The 18,460-nt window shown below is 52.8% G+C and overlaps 2 pseudogenes; one reads left to right on the forward strand and one right to left on the reverse strand.

The window, feature by feature from the left end:
* LOC118700991 (zinc finger protein 208-like) overlaps positions 1–18,460 on the reverse strand; it is a 123,405-nt pseudogene that overhangs the window by 2,006 nt on the left and 102,939 nt on the right.
* Positions 4,638–5,671, forward strand: LOC129047094 (zinc finger protein 239-like; annotated as a pseudogene).

An 18,460-nucleotide genomic window follows, 5' to 3' on the forward strand; every position in this document is an offset into this window, starting at 1 on the left:
CACTCAATGGCCCATTCACAGATGATATCTCCCCTGGAGGGCGTTATCAGGGCTGAGTTATGGAAGAGATAAAGAACACTGCCCCACCTGTTTATAGCAGTTGATGAAGATGGGCATTGAAAACATGCATTGGGTTCCATCTTACACTGCAGCCTGAAACAGTGGGGTAATCCCTGCTCAGGGGGTGAACACCAGCCCCCTTACCCAAACTGGCTCAGGTGTAAAACCCCCACCCCGGGAAGGCCACACACACAGGGGACAATGTCACACTTGCCCTGCCCCAGGGGAGGTCTCTGTCCCTGTCACTCCTTTGCTCTCCCCCCCTTTTCTCTTTCTTTCCAACTCTACCTCACATTTACTGTTTAATAAAATCCACCTTGGATTTGGTCTTGTTAGCACCTTAATTGAGGTGGAGGCATTACTCCGGAAATTTTCTTAACCAAATTGCAACATTATTTTGGCACAGTGAGTTCAGGGCACTGTTGTCTGACTCCAAGTGCCTTTGACAACAGCCTGGTTCCCTCTGAAGAGGTTGTGGTTCTCTCTGGAGGAACTCTTGGAAACTTGGAAACAGTCCCTCCTTCCTCCTGTGGAACTTATGGGAGAAATTATGAGGAAAATGGCTGTTGTGGGTAGCCAGGAAAAAGAAAATATTTTGTTGTCCTTCTTGAAAAGTTTCTTAAAATCACAGGGGGAGAGGGAGCAAATGGTATCAGAGTGACTGATAAAGTTCATTTACTCCAAGGTGAGGAACACAAGGCTGCTAAAAGTCCCACAAGAAGCCCAGCTCAAGTAGCTAAATTCCCAAATAACTCCAACCACGGGTCTCCGGGAGGATTTTTTTGGAGCGTGTTCGGAGCCGGCAGATCCCGGACTCGAGCCCCGGATATCTCCGGGCTCCCTAAGAGGAGCTTTTTCGAGGGCAGAGGAGCCGCGATCGCCCCTCGGGAGGGTCCCGGGGGTCCACGTGGGGATGGCCCGGTACTGACGGGGCGGGACATTGGTTTTGGGGATCCCCGTGAGAGCCGGGGCTGTGGAACGGGGGACCCCCGGGGCGGGGAGAGGGGAAGGGGCGATACCGGAGCTGGGGCACCCCCGGCAGCCCGAGATGAGGCGGGGACGGGACCCCCTGACCCTGACAGGGGCGCGTCCTGGGGTGACTTCATGATGCTCGTGCCCCATCGGTCCGTTTAGCCCAGAAATGAGTTCTGCACCTTTAAGGCTGGTTCTGAGAGCCAAGGGGAGGAGGAAGAAGCTGCAGTTTGTTTTCAGACACTGCATTCACTCCTCCACATTCCGGCTCCTGGATGGACAGAGGGCAGGACAGAGCTCTCCTTTGCTTTTAGTTAGTTTTGAGCTCGCTGAGGAAGAGAAGCTCCCTGGACTGTGGTTTTTCTTTTTCTTTGGAGCTGTTTAAACCTGCTCTGCACTCAACACCCAGAACACCACTGGCAGCTCCCACCTGTGGCCACCTGGCCGGGCCTGGGCAGTGGCATTTCCAGCACTGGAGGGACTGATAAGAGACAGATAAGAGACTGATAAGAGACTAATAAGAGACTGATAAGAGATTGATAAGAGACTGAGTGATCCGAGCTTCAGCCCTCGGAGGGACTTGTGGAGTTTGTCATCTCTTTTGGAGCAGCAGGAAGTTTTATTGCTTAATATTGTTCAATTTTTGTGCTGGTGAATGCTTTGCCTGGTAAATAAAGTTTTTTTCCACTTTTCTCCAAGGAAATATTTTCCCGAACTGGCTGAGGGTGGGGCTTCTGAATCTGCATTCTAGAGGAAACTCCTTTTGGAGGTTTTCAACCAAAGTTGCCCTAAACCAGGACAGGGTGGTGGAAAGAAGGGGGAAGCCCAAGTGGCTGGATTGAAGGGAGGCTTCAGAGGGGGACCCTGGGACTCCAAAACCTCCCAGAATCCCTAAGCAGGACCCTGGGGAGGGTGGATCCCCAGGACCCATGGGATCCCCAACAGCCCTGAGATGGGGGACCACCAGAAGCCCAGAGGGATGAGACTGGAAATGGGAAACTCCTGGTGGATTTTTTTATTCACTCTTGATTTTTGGACATCAGGTGACTTCTAGAGATGGACTTGGGCAAGAGGAATCCCCAACCCAAGGCATTCACACCTTGTTTTTCCCCAATCCAGGATTTTCCCCAAACCTTCCAACAGTGACATCCTCCCTGTCCCGCTCTGGGTGAGCTCAGTCCCAAACCTGACCCTGATCCTGGTCTCAATCTCACTCCACATTTAGAAACACTCACTGTTCTGTATTTAATCTCATCCCAGTCCCAGACTCGTCTAGCCCCAGACCCAATACCAACCCCAGCCCTAAAGCCAATCCCATGTCTAGCCTTAACCCCAATCCCTGCTCTAATCCAAATCTCAGCCCCAACTCCAAGCCCAGCCCCAATTCCAGCCCCTTCCTAAATCCTCAGCCCCAACCCAAATTCCAGGCTCAGCCCTTCTGGGGCTTTGGGGGTGTCTCTGTCCCTGTGACCCTGATGATGTTTGGGTGCGGTCCCAGCAGGGCTGAGAGGGACAGAGACCCCCCCGGCCTCCACAGGGGTGAGAAGGTGGCAGAGCCCCCCCAGCCCCGAGCAGCCTCAGCGGTGAGAGGGACACAGAGCCCCTGGTGCCCAGCCCTGCACAGGCATTGCCTGAGGCCAGAGGGATGGAGACCCCCCGAGCATCCCCCAGGGCCAGGGGACAGAGAGCCCCGAGCATCCCCTGGGCTGAGAGGGACAGAGACTGCCCCGAGCACCCCCTGGCACAGGGGAGAGAGGGAGGGAGACCCCCCAGGCATTCCCTGGGGTGAGAATGATGGAGACCCCTGGGGAATGGCCTGGGGTGACAGGGACAGGGACACCCCCTGGGGAATGGCTTGGGGTGAGAGGGACAGGGACACTCCTGGGGAATGGCCTGGGGTGACAGGGACAGGGACACCCCTGGGGAATGGCCTGGGGTGACAGGGACAGGGACAACCCTCCCATGGCCCTCCCAAGCATCCCCCAGTGTGAGAGGCTCAGTGACCCCTTGAGCATTCCCTGGGCACTGGAAAAAGTAAAGTTGTTTCTTGACAAAAATCAAACTTAACCCGATATGAAATGCCTTGAATTTGCTCTTCCCACAAGTCACTTGTGGTGAAAACCAAAACAAATCCCAAACATGAATAAACTGACAGTACAAGCAATTTTGTGGCAATTCCAAAATCCATTGGTCCTGCACAGCTCCAGCTCAGCTGCTGGTACATTCTGATAAAAGAAAAGTTGAAATTCGGCCCAATACATTGCAATTCCTCTTTTATGAAAAGATTATGAAAAGGAAGGGAAAGCTCTGTGTAGATGTCACATAGGTGACAGGGACAAAGAAAAAAAATTATTCTTAGATTTGGCAAAGCCCCCCGGCCTGTGAAAGAGAAAAGGGAGGGACAGCCACAGAGTGAGAGGGACAGAGACCTCCCCTGGGGCAGGGCAAGTGTGACATTGTCCCCTGTGTGTGTGGCCTTCCCGGGGTGGGGGTTTTACACCTGAGCCAGTTTGGGTAAGGGGGGTGGTGTTCACCCCCTGAGCAGGGATTCCCCCACTGTTTCAGGCTGCAGTGTAAGATGGAACCCAATGCATGTTTTCAATGCCCATCTTCATCAACTGCTATAAACAGGTGGGGCGGTGTTCTTTATCTCTTCCATAACTCAGCCCTGATAACGCCCTCCAGGGGAGATATCTTCTGTGAATGGGCCATTGAGTGTCACTGCAGGACTGATAAAATTCCATCATCCCATTGTGGGATGCTCCGCCCAGGGGGAGGATCCAAGCATTCCTACCTGCATATAAGGTGAACCTTGCAACACCAGGAGCAGCTTGCCTACTGGATTCCCAGAGGACAAGAGCTCCAGAACCACCACTGGACCTCCAGAGGAAGACCAGACCCTTCTACAGGATCACTGCTTGGACAGAATCACGTTCATCACTCCCACAGGACTGAAGCCACCATTTAATGGGACTGCAGCCACCAGCCTGACCAGCAGCAGGGTGTCAGGTTATATCCTGACTCGGTCAGTTTAAGGCAGTGTTTCTGTATCATTGCCTTGATCTCCATTTTCTTATTAAATTGTAATTATCGCCTAGACCCTCCCCAGGTTTGCCTTCAAACCAGTAAAAAATTCAATGCGCTCATCCCTTGCTTTCCTCCCAAAACAGGATTTCACATCCCTAAACCTTTGCCAGATGGAGGAGGAGGCTGCGAGGAAGAGGAAGGAGCCCCGGGACACCCAGGCAGGTGAGGAGGAAGTCAGTGCCCCTTTCCCCCTCTCTCCTGCTCCATCTCCCAGCCCAGCACAGCCCCTGGCTGCAGGACAACCCTGCTGCCAACCCCGTCCTGCCGGGGATGCACTGGGGGGATCTCCTTCCCCTTCCCTCTGGCACGGAGGCAAATCCCATCCTCTCCTTGTCCTTCCTCCCCCCGGGAAGGAGCTGAGGATGGAGACCAGAGAGGTGAAATCCCCACAGCAGAAACTCATGGATGAGGCCATTTTGAGTGGCTCCAGGGCACAGGAATCCAATGGGGAGGAAAATCCCCAGAGATTCTACAGGAAGAGGGCCTCCAAACCCAGCCCAGGGTGCTCTGAGGAGGAAAGACCCACCCTGAGCCAGGAAGGTGGGCAGAGCTTCAGCCAGAGCTCAGAGCTGGTGGTCCCTAAGCAGCTTCAGAATGGGGAGAAGCCCCACAAGTGCTTGGAGTGTGGGAAGAGCTTCAGGCAGCGCAGCACCCTGATCAGCCACCAGATGATCCACACTGGGGAATGGCCCTACGAGTGTGGGGAGTGTGGGAAGGGCTTCAGCTGCAGCTCTGCCCTCATCACCCACCAGCGCATCCACGCTGGGGAGAGGCCCTACGAGTGTCCCCAGTGTCAGAAGAGGTTTTACACCAACTCCGATCTCCTCCTGCATGAGCGGATTCACACGGATGAGAGGCCCTTCCGCTGCCCTGACTGTGGGATGGGCTTCAAGCGCAACTCCCACCTCATCAGGCACCAGCGGATCCACACCGGGGAGAAGCCCTACAAGTGTGGGGAATGTGGGATGAGCTTCAGCCAGAACTCTAACCTGATCTCCCACCAGAAGACCCACACCAGGGAACGACCCTATGAATGTGGGGAATGTGGGAAGAGCTTTAGGCAGAAGTCTCTCTTGATCTGCCACCAGAGGATCCACACTGGGGAAAGGCCATACAACTGTGGGGAATGTGGGATGACCTTTAGTAGGAAGCCCCAAATGATCATCCACCAAATGATCCACACAGGGGAGAGGCCCTACCAGTGCCCCGAGTGTCAGAAGAGGTTTCACACCAGCTCTCAGCTCCTCCAGCACCAGCGCATTCACACGGATGAGAGGCCCTTCCTCTGCCCTGACTGCGGGAAGGGCTTCAAGCACAACTCCACCCTCATCACCCACCGGCGCATCCACACTGGGGAGAGGCCCTACGAGTGTCCCCAGTGTGGGAAGAGCTTCACCAGCAGCTCTCACTTGAGCAGACACCAACGGAGGCACCAGTAAAGAAGCCCTGCAAATGCCCCAACTGCAGGAAGAGCTTCATGCACTGTTCCAGCTTCATCCCCCATTGGAGAACCCACATTGGTCAGGGCCCTGGTGATCCGTGTTCCCTGTGATCCATGCTGGGAAGACACCTGTACCTTTTGTTGCCCCTGCCAATGACATGATGTGGGATTGGAGAACATGAGGGTCTGGCCATGGCCCTGTCATTACATTCACTCCCACCTCAGTTCATTGCCAGGGGCAGGAAAGGGACTCTCTCTCTCCCTGAGAAAAAGGGTGTCCTTTCCAGACAGGAGGAAATACATTGCCAGGAAGAACTCGTTGTTGATGTTGTAGTTTTCTCTGTAAATAGTTTTACTTATCCCTTCTGTTATCAATATTGTTTCTGTTCCTGTTTGTTCCTTATCTCGTTGCTGTTCCCAATAAATTGTTCTTTCCCCAGCCCGGGATCTTTGCCTTTTGTGCTTTCCATGGCAGGTGAGAGGGCAGTGAGGGCAGCGCGGTTTTAGCGGGAGCAGGAAATTGGGGAATCCCATTCCTGAAGCCCGGCCCGTGGAAACCGAGCATCCCAGGGTGCCAGCCGTGGTGGCCATGGCAACCACCCCTGGCATGGGGTCTCCATGGAGCTGCCAAGGGACTGAGCATAGCAACAGGGGGCTGGTGATGGTTGCTATGGAAACTGCCCATAGCAACAGGGGCCTGGTGATGGTTGCCTACTAAGGATCAGATTTGTCACAGGCCCTCAGAGGGGTTCCATGGGGACATTCCAAGAATCTCCAGGCTGTTCGAGAGCTGCAATGCCACAGACAGAGACAGGGGCTCCATGGAGACCTCCGAGGGGTTTCTGGGCTGGTAAAGAGCCCTGTGGTCAGAGGCAGTCACAGCCATTCCATGGTGACATCCCAGGAGTCCCCAGGCTGCCAATGAGCCGGGATGTCCCAGACACTCACAGGGGTTCCTGTCATGGACACAGCGGGAGCTTCAGGCCGTGTTAGTGAAGCTCCTGTTGGGTCACGATCCCTATGCTCCCCATAGATCCCCAAATGTCACTGTTGAATCAGTGTTCCATGCTTTCTTTCCAATGGAAAACAACCATCCTTATCCTCCAGGTGTCCATGTCTGAAATTGGGATTCCACCTCCAAAATTCTGTATATCCAAAGGTTACTCCCAGGCACAATCTGCCAGTACCATCAAGCCTGGCTGGCCTTGACCTCTGGTGGCTGCCCCTGCAACACTGGGTCTGGGTTCTTCCCTTCCCCTGGAGATCACTGGGACACTGTGGGGACCTCATGCAACCAAGGGGATCCTTGTGGCACCACTGGAGCCCATGGAACCAAGGGGCCATGGTGTCACAGTGGGGCTTCATGGAACCCAGAGACCATTATGGCTCTGTGGGGCCTGATGGAACCATGGAGACCATTGGGACCCTTCAGGGCCTGGTGTCACCAAGGGGGCATTATGGCACCTCAGGGCCTCATGGAAGCGAGGGACCATTGGGACACTGTGGGGCCCCATGGAACTGAGGGAACATGGAACAGGCCTGGCTGGCTTGGCCTCCCAGGGGCCACCTGACAGGTCTGGCTGATGTTGGGATGTCAAGGGCTGCCTCTCATGAGCTCCTGGAACACTGGGGCTCCATGCTTTCCTTGCTATAGAAAAGAACCATCCCTCTTTTTAAATGTCCATTGCCAAAATTGGTATTCTCTCTAAAAATTTTCCTATATGCAAGGGTTTCTCTCAAAAAAAACAACTGCCACTTCTGGCTGGCCTTGTCCTCTGGTGGTCACTCTCTTCTGCCTGGCAAACACTGGGGCTCTGTTCCTTCCTTCCTATGGAAAAGAACTGTCTTTCATGTCCAGGGTCCATGGCCAAAATTAGAATTTGGCCTCCCAAATTCCATATATCCAAAGATTGCTCCCAGACAAAAGTAGCAAGGACAGACAGGTCAGGCTGGCCCTATCCTCTGGTGATTTTCTTAGACTCTGAGCTGAATGCTTTCAGTTGAAAAAACCTTGGAAAGGGCCCAGAGATCTCCCAAGAAGCGTTTTTGAGGACTTGGGCACATGAACACTACATATGGACAAAGGAACTCTGTGCTCTGTGCTGTTGTGAGGGTTTGGCATCATGGAAGTGATGTTCTAAGAGAAGCTGCTAGCAGTTTCCTCCGTGTCTGACTAAAAATCCAATCAGTAATTATCTTTGAGAATTGACAATCTGTTAAACCACTAAGGAAACTGTACACGCCTCTGTGAAGACACATGTTAAAGATGAGAATGCCCAGGAGGGTCTCTTTCCCTTCTGGCTGGCACAGAGGTAACAAGGCTGACCCGGCCCCGTCTCAGCCAGGCCGGGCCGGGCGGCTCCTGCCGTGGGGCCGGGCCCCATCCCAGGGACCCCGCCAGGCCCCATCGGCTGCCGGGCAAGGCAGGGGAGGCCGCGGGGCTGAGGCCGGGCCGGGCCATGGCTGCAGTTGGGAACATCTGGGCCCTGCTGAGCCCTGCCCCGCCACCTGCCCGGGCCCAGCCAGGATCCGCCGGGCCCCAGGAGCAGCCCCGGGCCGCGCCGGCTCGGCCAAGATTCTGCCACCCTTGGGGTTCAGCCGCAAGCCCCGGGCAGGGGCAGGAGAAGCCATCGGCCCCCGGCCGTGCTGCTGCTGTGCTCTAGCCTGGCTGCTGAGATCCTGGCCCTGCCCCAGCGCGGCCCATCCTGACACAGCCCCAGCACAGCCGCTGCAGAAACCTCCATCGTAAAACAGCTCCTACCGCAAGCACCGAGCCCGGCCGGGGTCACGGAACCATCTGCAGGCCCTGGGTGAGATATGAACTCTTTCAGTGCTTCCATCCTCCCTTGAGAGAGAGAAAAGGACAGAGTGCAGACACACAGAGGAGCAACATGAAGATACTGAGGTCAGTGAAGAGGAAGTTGAGTCCCAGATGGGAGGGATGAGGAGATGCCTTGATCTTGGGGCAGAAATCCTCTTGTAAAGCTATGGAGAAGGATGCAATTGATACATCAGACTCTCTTTTTCCCTACAAAGCATTGAAAAGTATGGGGAGATGACTTGTTCAGCAAAGGCCTCCATGCAAAATAAGCAAATGTTGAAGTAGCTGTGATCCCATGAGAAGTTTGAACGCAGAAAAAGAAAAGAGTGATGAAACTGTGCCCTCAGGGAGAGAAGAAGACCTCTCTTCTCAGAGATGAAGATGGTTTCAGAAATAGATAAGGAGAACATTTACTCTTAAACAGCTCATCTTTAAACTAATACCCCATAAGGTGACATGGCCCATAAACACAGCTGTAAAAGACCTGTGAAAAACTGGGAGGAACATCACAATTGCAGATTTTTCCGGGCAGCTGCTATTCATGGACATTGAGAGCCACAAGAGAACTGTTTTCTTATGGAGAAGTCTTCATTAGCAAGAAAGAAAGACTCCTCTCCCTAAGTGAGCTGAAGAAAGACTATTCTAGATGTGGTAAACTGACTGAAATTTCTAGATTTTGTCTCTTTACATTGTTAGTAAGAAAGAAAAGGTTGTAGGGAGAGGAGAAGTGCTTTGAAAGTTTTGTTCTTATTACTCTTTCTTTTAGTTTCAATTAATAAATTTTCTTTATACCCTTTTAAAGTTTTGAGACTGTTTTGCCTTTCTCCTAATCCTATCTCACAGCAGGAAATGAGTAATTATATTCTAGTGAGTGCATTGGTAATCAACGAACTCTGAACACACCACAATAACTGAGGCGTTCTGCAAGAAATTTCAAATTGGTGAACCAAAACCACTACAGAAACATTTCTGATGAACTGCACTCAAGCAGAGGGAAATCAAGGCAGAGCCAGGTTTGTCAGGATTTGCTTGATCCTAATGAGCCTCACTGTGCATTTGGAGCTGAGCCTGGAACCTCAGGGCCTGAGACAAGATTGCACAAACCTTGCCAGGAGTCAAAGTCAGACGAAAAACCCCAAAGTGTCTCAAAGCATGAATGGGTCCCTCTGAGGTCCATCCCCAACACAGGCTCCTCATGGACTCCTTGGAGAACAGACTGGAGGCCAGGATGGCACAAAAAATTTCTCAGAGATTCAGAGTGGAAAAGAAAATCCAAACTACCTTAAAAATTTGAGTATCTGAAAGCATTAATGAGCCCCACTGAGTGTCAGTACAAAGCTCTCCAGGGACTCGTTAAAGCAGATAATTGGGGCCATGATTGCACAAAACTCTCACAGAGTCTGGATCAAAAGGGAAACACCAAGTACCTTCAAATAACTGAAGTACCTTGAAGTATTAATGAGCCCCACTGAGTGTTGCTACTGACAAAGCCTCTCCAGGGACTAATTACAGCAGATAATTGGAGGCCATGACTGCACAAACCTCTCAGAGACTCCAAGGCAAAAGCCAAACCCAAAGTCCTTTGAAAAACCTGCAGTCCCTGCAGGGAGCATGAAGGAGCCCCCAGGGCCATTGCTGAGCAAGGCTCCCCAGGGACTCCTTGCAGCAGATCCTTGAGGCCACTGGGATGTGGGCTAGGGGGGGATGCTGAGGGCATGACAAGGGGCTGACAGTGCCCAGCCTGGCTGGGGCTGTGCCAGGAGGCCCCAGGGCCTCAGGACAAGGTGTCTCCTCCCAGCCCTTGGTGGCACAGACCCTGCTGTGCCCCAGGGCACCAACACTTGGCTTCTCTTTGTCCCCACCTGTCATCACTGCCTGCAGTTCTCTGCTCTGCCTGGGGCCTGGGGACACTTGCTCAGTCCTGTCCCTATCTGGGACCCATTAAAAGTCCAAGAAAGTTTGGAGTTGGATTCTGCCTTGGAGTTCTGGAGAGGTTTCTTCAGCTCCCTCTCAGGGACTGATGTCCAGGGCCTGAGCACAAAGCCCCAGAGGCTGATTAAAGTCCTTGTGCTGTGTCTGTGCTGCTGAGCTGGGCTGGGCTCCTGGCCCAGAGGCAGCTCCTGCTCACCAAGAAGAGCTTCAGAAGCACATTTCTCTTGAGGAGCAGCTCTTCTGCCAGCCCAGCAGGGCTGGGGCACTGCCTGCAGCCAGCCCGGGCACAGCACAGAGGCACAGAGAGCTTCAATCAGTCAGGGCAGGGAAGGGGCTGAGAAGTGCCTGGGGCACAATCACTGCCAGCCCTTGGCACAGGAACCTCTGGCTGCAGGACAATGCAGCTGCAGCTCCTGGAGCCATCTCCTGCAGCTGGAACATGCCAATGCCTGCAGAGCCTGTGAGTACATTCTCTGCTTCTCTCTTGTGCAGAGCAGCCAGGGGTGCCCAGGGCTGTCCTGCAGAGCAGGGTCCTGCAGCCCAGGGCGCTGTGCTGGGGCAGGGACTCTGCTGCCTGCCAGGGACAGCTCTCAGCCAGCCCTGGCAGTTTCTCCCAGCGCTGGGCAGAAGCTCTGGGGGGAAGGAGCCGCCCTGAGCAGGGCAGGGGCTGCTGCTGAGAGGGGCTGGGTGGGGCAGGGCTGCTCCCAGCTCCAGACCAGCCTGGGCACAGCTCCGCAGGGCACTTCCCAAAGAAGGTAAGCCTGGGATTGCTGGAAAGATCAGGAGCTTTCCTGAGAGTGTTTTCCATTTCCTGCTTGGAGAAGGATGGGAACATTGGGGTGATGACAAAAAGATTTTTTTTATTTTATACAATTTTCATATATTTGTATCTCTACAAATTACTATTACATAGTTATAAATCTATATTCCTTTTTTAAGTCTATTAAACTCTTAATGAACTCTATTACTATTATATACATCTATAACTATAATCCTTTATTACCTTTACTATTTTCCCTAACCTTTTTCTTTGATTTTAGAAAAATAAGGTGACTGTCTAAATGCATTCCTGAAATACATATAGTATACAATACATATGGTATCCTGTATCATCCTTTTATCAGTAAGAGGACCTACAAGAAGAACATTTTGGTTTTTGACCAGAATGTGAGCAGTCATAACAAAAAGTGAAGGCAAAGAAGCCCTTGGACCTACTCCAATGGATTGAGCCAGGGGTGTGTAACTGGGGTAAGTGAATCTCATATTGGATGTTCCTGTTCAATATCCTAATTAATCAACCTTAATAAATTGTTGAAATCAGGGCCCGGGTGTGCCCCATCCCCACTGGGACACCTGGAAACTTCCAGTTAATGTCTGGTTTTTACTTTACTGTTCTAACACTATTGCAAGGGGATTTTTTTCTCTTTTGATTATAAAAAAACAAGGGGATGAGAGAAGCAGAGCAGGAATTGTAATCCAAGAATCCCAGGACATTCTGAGTTGAAAGGGACACACAGGATCATCAAAGGAATGTTTGATCTTTTACAGGGACTGCAGAACTGTAAATTAAGTTGATCAGTGTCTCTGCTGGGAGCCTCCCAAAGGGCCCTCAGCCACTCCTCAGCCCTGCACAGCAGCAGCATCACCTTTGCAGGGCCCAGCAGGGCTCTCCTGAGCTGCCCTTGCCCAGCTGCACACAAAGCCTGCCCCAGCCAGGGCCCTGCACACAGGCAGGTTTCTGTAGGGCCCCAGCCAGGGCACACAGGCTGGGATGGGCTCTGTGAGCGCTGGCAGGGACAAGGCTCCTCTCAGGAGGGAATGTCCAGGCCCAGGGAGATGCTCAGGGAAGGAGAGGGGGCTGGAGAGAGCAGGGCTGGGGCAGGAGGGCACTGTTGGTGTGTGGGAGGTGCCGGGCACAGCTGGGCACGGGAACACTGTCCTGAGTGCCCGGCTGTCTCTGCCCTGCCCTCTCAGGCACAGCACCACAACATCTGCTCTTGGTTCTGCACTGCCCTGACATTGGCACTGTTATCTGCTGCTCTCAGGGAGGCTCTGGCATCTGCAGCAGCTGAGTCAGGCCCTGCCCTTGGCATTCCTGCCAGGCAGGGCTGTCCATGGGAATGGGGTGTCCAAGCTTCCCTGGCACCTGTGGGGCTGTGGGCAAAGCAGTCCATGGCAAAGGGGAATGAGCTGAGCCCCCTCCCTGAGATCCCATCATGGGCACAGCCAGGAATCTCCTTGCTGTGCCCTGCCAGGCTCTGAGCTGCCCTCCTGGGTGCAGATCTGTGCCAGAGCCTCTGGGAGTTCCCTGAATGTCCCACGGGCAAGGGCAGTGCTGCCACAGCTGAGGAAATGGTGCTGGGTTTGCCCAGGGAGCTGTGAGTGTCCTTGGCACAAGGGGGTGCTGAGACCTTGCCCAGAGACCTTGAGAGAGGGTGAGACATTCAGGGATCCCTCTGCTCTGGGCAGGGTCTGGTTTAGCCCAGGGGGACCAAGGAGTGTGATTGTGCTCTGATTGCAGCCAAAGGTTTTCCCACAGCAGGTAGAAGGGTGAGTGTGTCCCAGCTGTAGGCATTGTCTACAGGGAATAGCCCAGGTTTGGCTCCAAGCAGCCTCTCCTGACTTGTGACTGTCCTTTCTCCATGAACAGGTCCCTATGTGCAGCCGCCGCAAATGTCCAACAGCAGCTCCATCAGGCACTTCCTCCTGCTGGCATTGGCAGACACGCGGCAGCTGCAGCTCCTGCACTTCTGCCTCTTGCTGGGCATCTCCCTGGCTGCCCTCCTGGGCAACGGCCTCATCATCAGCACCGTAGCCTGCGGCCACCACCTGCACACGCCCATGTTCTTCTTCCTGCTCAACCTGGCCCTCAGCGACCTGGGCTTCATCTGCACCACTGTCCCCAAAGCCATGCACAATTCCCTCTGGGACACCAGGAACATCTCCTACACTGGATGTGCTGCTCAGCTCTTTTTCTTTGTTTTCTGCGCTACAGCAGAGTATTTCCTCCTGACCATCATGTGCTACGACCGCTACGTGTCCATCTGCAAACCCCTGCACTATGGGACTGTCCTGGGCAGCAGAGCTTGTGCCCACATGGCAGCAGCTGCCTGGGCCAGTGCCTTTCTCACTGCTCTCATGCACACGGCCAATACATTTTCCCTGCCCCTGTGCCATGGCAATGCCCTGGGCCAGTTCTTCTGTGAAATCCCACAGATCCTCAAACTGTCCTGCTCCAAATCCTACCTCAAGGAACTGGGACTTCTTGCTGTTAGTGTGTCTTTGGTATTTGGTTGTCTTGTGTTCATTGTTTTCTCTTATGTGCAAATTTTCAGGGCTGTGCTGAGGATCCCCTCTGAGCAGGGACGGCACAAAGCCTTTTCCACCTGCCTCCCTCATCTGGCTGTGCCCTCCCTGTTCCTCAGCACTGGCACATTTGCCTACCTGAAGCAGCCGCAGGGCTGCATAGAACCGAGGGGCTATGGTGACATTGTGGAACCCCATTGAACCAAGGGTTCATTGTGACACTGCAGGGCTGCGTGGAACCAAACTTCCAGGGTGACACAGAGGGGCCTCCAGTCATCAATGGTCCATTGTGACACTGTGGAGCCAAAGGAGACCATTGTGACACTGCAAAACCCCAGGGTCCAAAGGTCCATTGTGACACTGATGGGCTCATGGAACAGAGGAGTTACATGACATTGTGGGGGCTGGGGAGCCATGGAGACCATTGTGACACTGCAAGGCCTCGTGGAATCATTGGGACCATTGTGACACTGCAGGGCCTTGTGGCATCATTGGCACCATTGTGACACTCTGGGACCCCACTGAACCAAGGGTCCATTGTGACACTGCTGGACCCCATGGAATCAAGTTACCATTAGGACACTGTGGGGCCCCATGGAACCAAGGGGACCATGGTGATAGTGCAGGACCACATAAAACCAAGGGAACACAGAAAAGGTCTGGTTGGTTTGGCCTCCCATGGACTACCTAATTGGTCCAGCTGGTCTTGGCATGTTGAGGCTCTCTTCCCATCTGCTGCTGGAACACTGGGGCTCCATGCTTTTCTTGCCAGGGGAAAGAAATCTCCTTCTCCTCCAGGCACCCATGGCCACAATTAGGATTTCACCTCCAAATTTCCTTATTTCCACAGACTTTTCCCATAGGAATACGGCCAGGACAAGTCTGGCTGGCAATGGTTTCAGAAGGGTCACCTCTCATTGGTCCCTGAAACACTGGGGAAGGCTCTGTGCTTTCCTTCCTATGGGAAAGAACTGTGCTGCTTCTGCATGTGCCCATGGCCAAAATTGGGTTTCCAACTCCAAAATTCCTAAAATGCAAGGACAGCTCCCAGACAAAATCTGCCATTCCTGACAAGTCTGGATGGCCTTGGCCTACTGAGGCTCTCACCTGCCTTCCAAACACTGGGGCTCTGTGCTATGGAAAAGAACTATCTTTCTCACCCAGGTGCCCATGGCCAGAATTGGGATTTCACCTCCAACCTTCCCTATTGTGACAAATTGGAGGAGATTGTTGGCTGGAAACATTCTGTGTGTGGGGGAGGAAGGGGCAGGTCCAGCCCTGCCCTGCCCTGGAAACCCAATCCCCCCAGAGCCTCTATCCCAGCCCAGCAGTGGCTGCCAGTCCCTGGCACAGCACAGGCAATGCTCCACAGCCGCCTCTGCAGCCCCAGCCCAGCTCCTGAGGGACCAAATGAGCCCAAGCCCCACCTGGGGGAAGGGCCCAGGGAGACCAAGGGGTATTGAAGGCTGACCACAAGGCAAGCACACATCTTGACCCTGGATCCTCTTGGAATTTCCATCTGAACAGTGCTGGAATCCAGGAGTTGGTAGCTGTGTGTGTGCTCCTCTGTATCTATTTTGTCTTTTTCTCTTTCTGTGTCTTCATCTTCTAATTCCCTCTTCTTGCAAATTTTGATTCAATTTAAATAGAACAGTCTTAGAATTGGCAAAGCTGAATAGGCCAAGTCAATGCTTTTAAAAGTGGGTTTTTTTGAATGAATCTCATATTAAACGTTTTTCCAAAGTTTCTCTAAATTTTTAAAGCTCCCAGTAAAGACTGTTTGGTTGTTTTGGGCACCTGAGAAACTCTTGTTGTTATTTCTCCATCACATAAAACTCAGAGGACACAAACAATTGTAATTCCTTTTAAATGTCTCACTGAGAGAGTTGTTTATTGGATGGGGGTCAGGGCTTGTGTGTCCTGCTTGGCCCAGCCCAGGCAGGGCTTTCCCAGCCACATTCCACACTCCATTGCCCAGCTGGAGCCGCTGGTGCCTCTGAGTTGTGCTGCCCCAGCCCCAGGGACGCTCTCCTTGTCTGCCCATTCCCCCACGGTCTCTGGGCAGGGATGGCCTCAGTGGGGGCTGCTGACATCCTCAGCAACTTGGAGGCTGCTGCTGAATTTCCCTGCTCCAGAGGCTTGTTCAGCCTTCAGCTCTTCAGTGCAGGAATTCCGTGTCCCAGGGCTCATTAACATTCAGAACACCTTAACAAGCCAATCCTCTGGGAATCATTTGAATTTAATTTTCAAATCATTTGTGGTTAATTAGACAGATCTCAGTAGTGTATTCAAACTGAATAGATTCTTTTTAAAAAGACAGTGAGGAAAACATTTTTTAGGTCCCGTTAAGGTTTTTTTTTCCCTGTTAATACAATGATGTGTGCAATCTCCAATTGACACTGAATCCAAGTACCTCCTCATGCAGTTTAAATAGATATGCAAATCAAGACCCTTAATGGCTGACAATCAATCAAACTCTGTCCCTACCCCCACCCCACCATTTCCCCCATACAAGCCCTAGCACTCAGAGCAGCCTTGTGCAAATCTGAGCTCCCTCCAGCCCAGGCTGCACCTGCAGCTTTCAGCTCCTTGGCTCCAACTCCCACCTGCTTTCTTTGCAGAAGAAGCTGCCCGAGACACAGAGGGATGTTCATTTCTTGTCAGCCAGCAAAGCCAAGGGAAGGCACAGCTCCACCAAATGCAAAAGTCCTTTTTCTCCCTGGGCCTGCCCCTGATCCCCACAGCCTGTCCTGTTTCCTTCATCCCTGCATTGCCAGGACTCTCTTGGACAAGGGAGCTCTGCTTTGGCTATGGAGGGAGGTCCAAGTGCCAGCACTGGAGTGGGAACCACAACTCATCAGGTTTGTGTCCTTTGGGGGTCAGGAGCTGGTGAGACTCAGAGGCACAGAAAGTTTCTCCTCATGGCCAACAGACCATGGTTGAACAGAATGCTATTTAATAACAATCTCGCTCTTCCCTGAGCCATGTGCAACGTCTCAGCAGTGCCTGATGAGTGCACCATTCACAAGAGATTTCCATACTAGAATTAATTTTAGACAAGCATGGTTCTGTGACAGATATAAACACAATTAAGTTCTTGTATCAGGATGCTCATCCTGGAGTGGGGGCAAAACAGCTCCAACAATTCCTGATTTGCAAAGAGTTCAGCGGTGGATGGAGAAGAGAAGTCAGGCTGCTCTGCTCTTGGTGCTGAGGAAATGCTGAAACCAGCCTGACTCATTCCATCTCCTCCTGTCCTGGCTGATCTCCCCTCTTTCCCCTTCCACCCATTGGCTTTTGTCTCCCACCAGGCCCCCGGTGAAGAGCCTGGCTCTGTGTTCTCCGTCCCCTCCTCGCTGGCACTGCCAGGCTGGGATGAGGAGCCCCTCAGCCTTCCCTGCTCTGGGCTGGACAAGCCCAGCTCCCTCAGCCTCTGCTCACAGCCCAAGGGCTCCAGCCCCACCTTGGAGGCCCTTCCCAGACCCTGCTGCAGCTGCCAGACATCTTTCCTGCCCTGGGCAACCCAAGCCAGGCCACAGTGACCTGGATAATCCCCGTCCTTGATGTCCTGGTCACACAGCCCTGGCCCCTTGTCCCCATGTCGGGCTCTGGGGTGGATCCTGTGGAACATCCTTTGGTGGAGGCTGTGGCTCCAGGTGGGCCGGGGGGATCCCAAGGGACAGGGACCCTGCTGGGCATGGACAGCATTGGACTTGTTGGGAGAAACTGTGAGGAGGAGCTGGGGCAGAGTGACCAACCCAGTGACCTGACACAGCCCCTCTGGGATGTCACACAGCCCCTCTGGGATGTCACAGCCTGCTCTGTGAGCTCACAGCCCATTCTCTAATGTCACACAGGCGGTCTCTGATGTTACAGCCAACTCTGTGATGTCATAGTCTGCTGCTCTGTGATGTCACAGCTGTCTCTGTGATGTCACAGAGGCAGTCTGTGATGTCATAGCTTCTCAATGACCTCACATGCCCCACTCTGTGATGTCATAGCCCATTCTGTGACCTCATGTTACCAGATGATCAGTTGCCTACACCAGCTGAGCTGACACCTGGAGCTTGTTCTCCACATCCCCAGGCCTATGGAAACCACACAAGGCCCATTGTGTGAGAAGGGGAACTGGAAGTTCAGCAGCCTCAGGGTCCTGCCAGCTCAGCCAGGCCCACTGGAACATTGGGGTCCACAAGCACCAGGGAACACCAGAGAGACCCCCAGGAGAGAAGAACACATGGGTAAAGGGGAGGGGGAATATGTTAATGATTTTGGGGAAATGATTATCATATGTATGTTTAGTCCAAGACATTCAATGAATATGTGTGCAAAATACAGAAAATAAACAGAAACTTTCCTGTACTCAGCCTGCAGGGCTTTGAGAGGAGCTCTCCCCCGTGCATCCAGCTGAATAAAGAATGCTGCTTCTTAATGCTACACTGGGGTTAAGGAGTTTTCTGTTTCACTGAATTTTTGGTAACACTCCCACTGCCAAGGAAAGCTCTGTCTGCTGCTGTTCACAGACAGAGAAGGGCTGGGGGCAGATGTGGGGCTCAGAGGCTGCCTGGGGCACAGTGACCATGAAATAATCAAGTTTTCAATGTTCTGTGAAAGAAGGAGGGGCAGCAACAAAACTTCTGCACTGGAATTAGGAAGGGCAGACTTTGGCCTGTTTAGAATGCTGATTTGGGGAACATTGAATCAGGTACTGACTTTTTTAAAAAGAAACAGCCCTTTAAATCAAAGGGGTCCAGGAAGGATGGAGACATTTCAAGAAAGTAATATTAAGGGGAAGAGCAGCCTGTCCCAGTGTGGCAAAAGATGAGCTAGAGAGGAAAATG

This window comes from Molothrus ater, unplaced genomic scaffold (assembly GCF_012460135.2).
Source record: "Molothrus ater isolate BHLD 08-10-18 breed brown headed cowbird unplaced genomic scaffold, BPBGC_Mater_1.1 matUn_MA110, whole genome shotgun sequence".
Lineage (NCBI taxonomy): Eukaryota > Metazoa > Chordata > Aves > Passeriformes > Icteridae > Molothrus > Molothrus ater.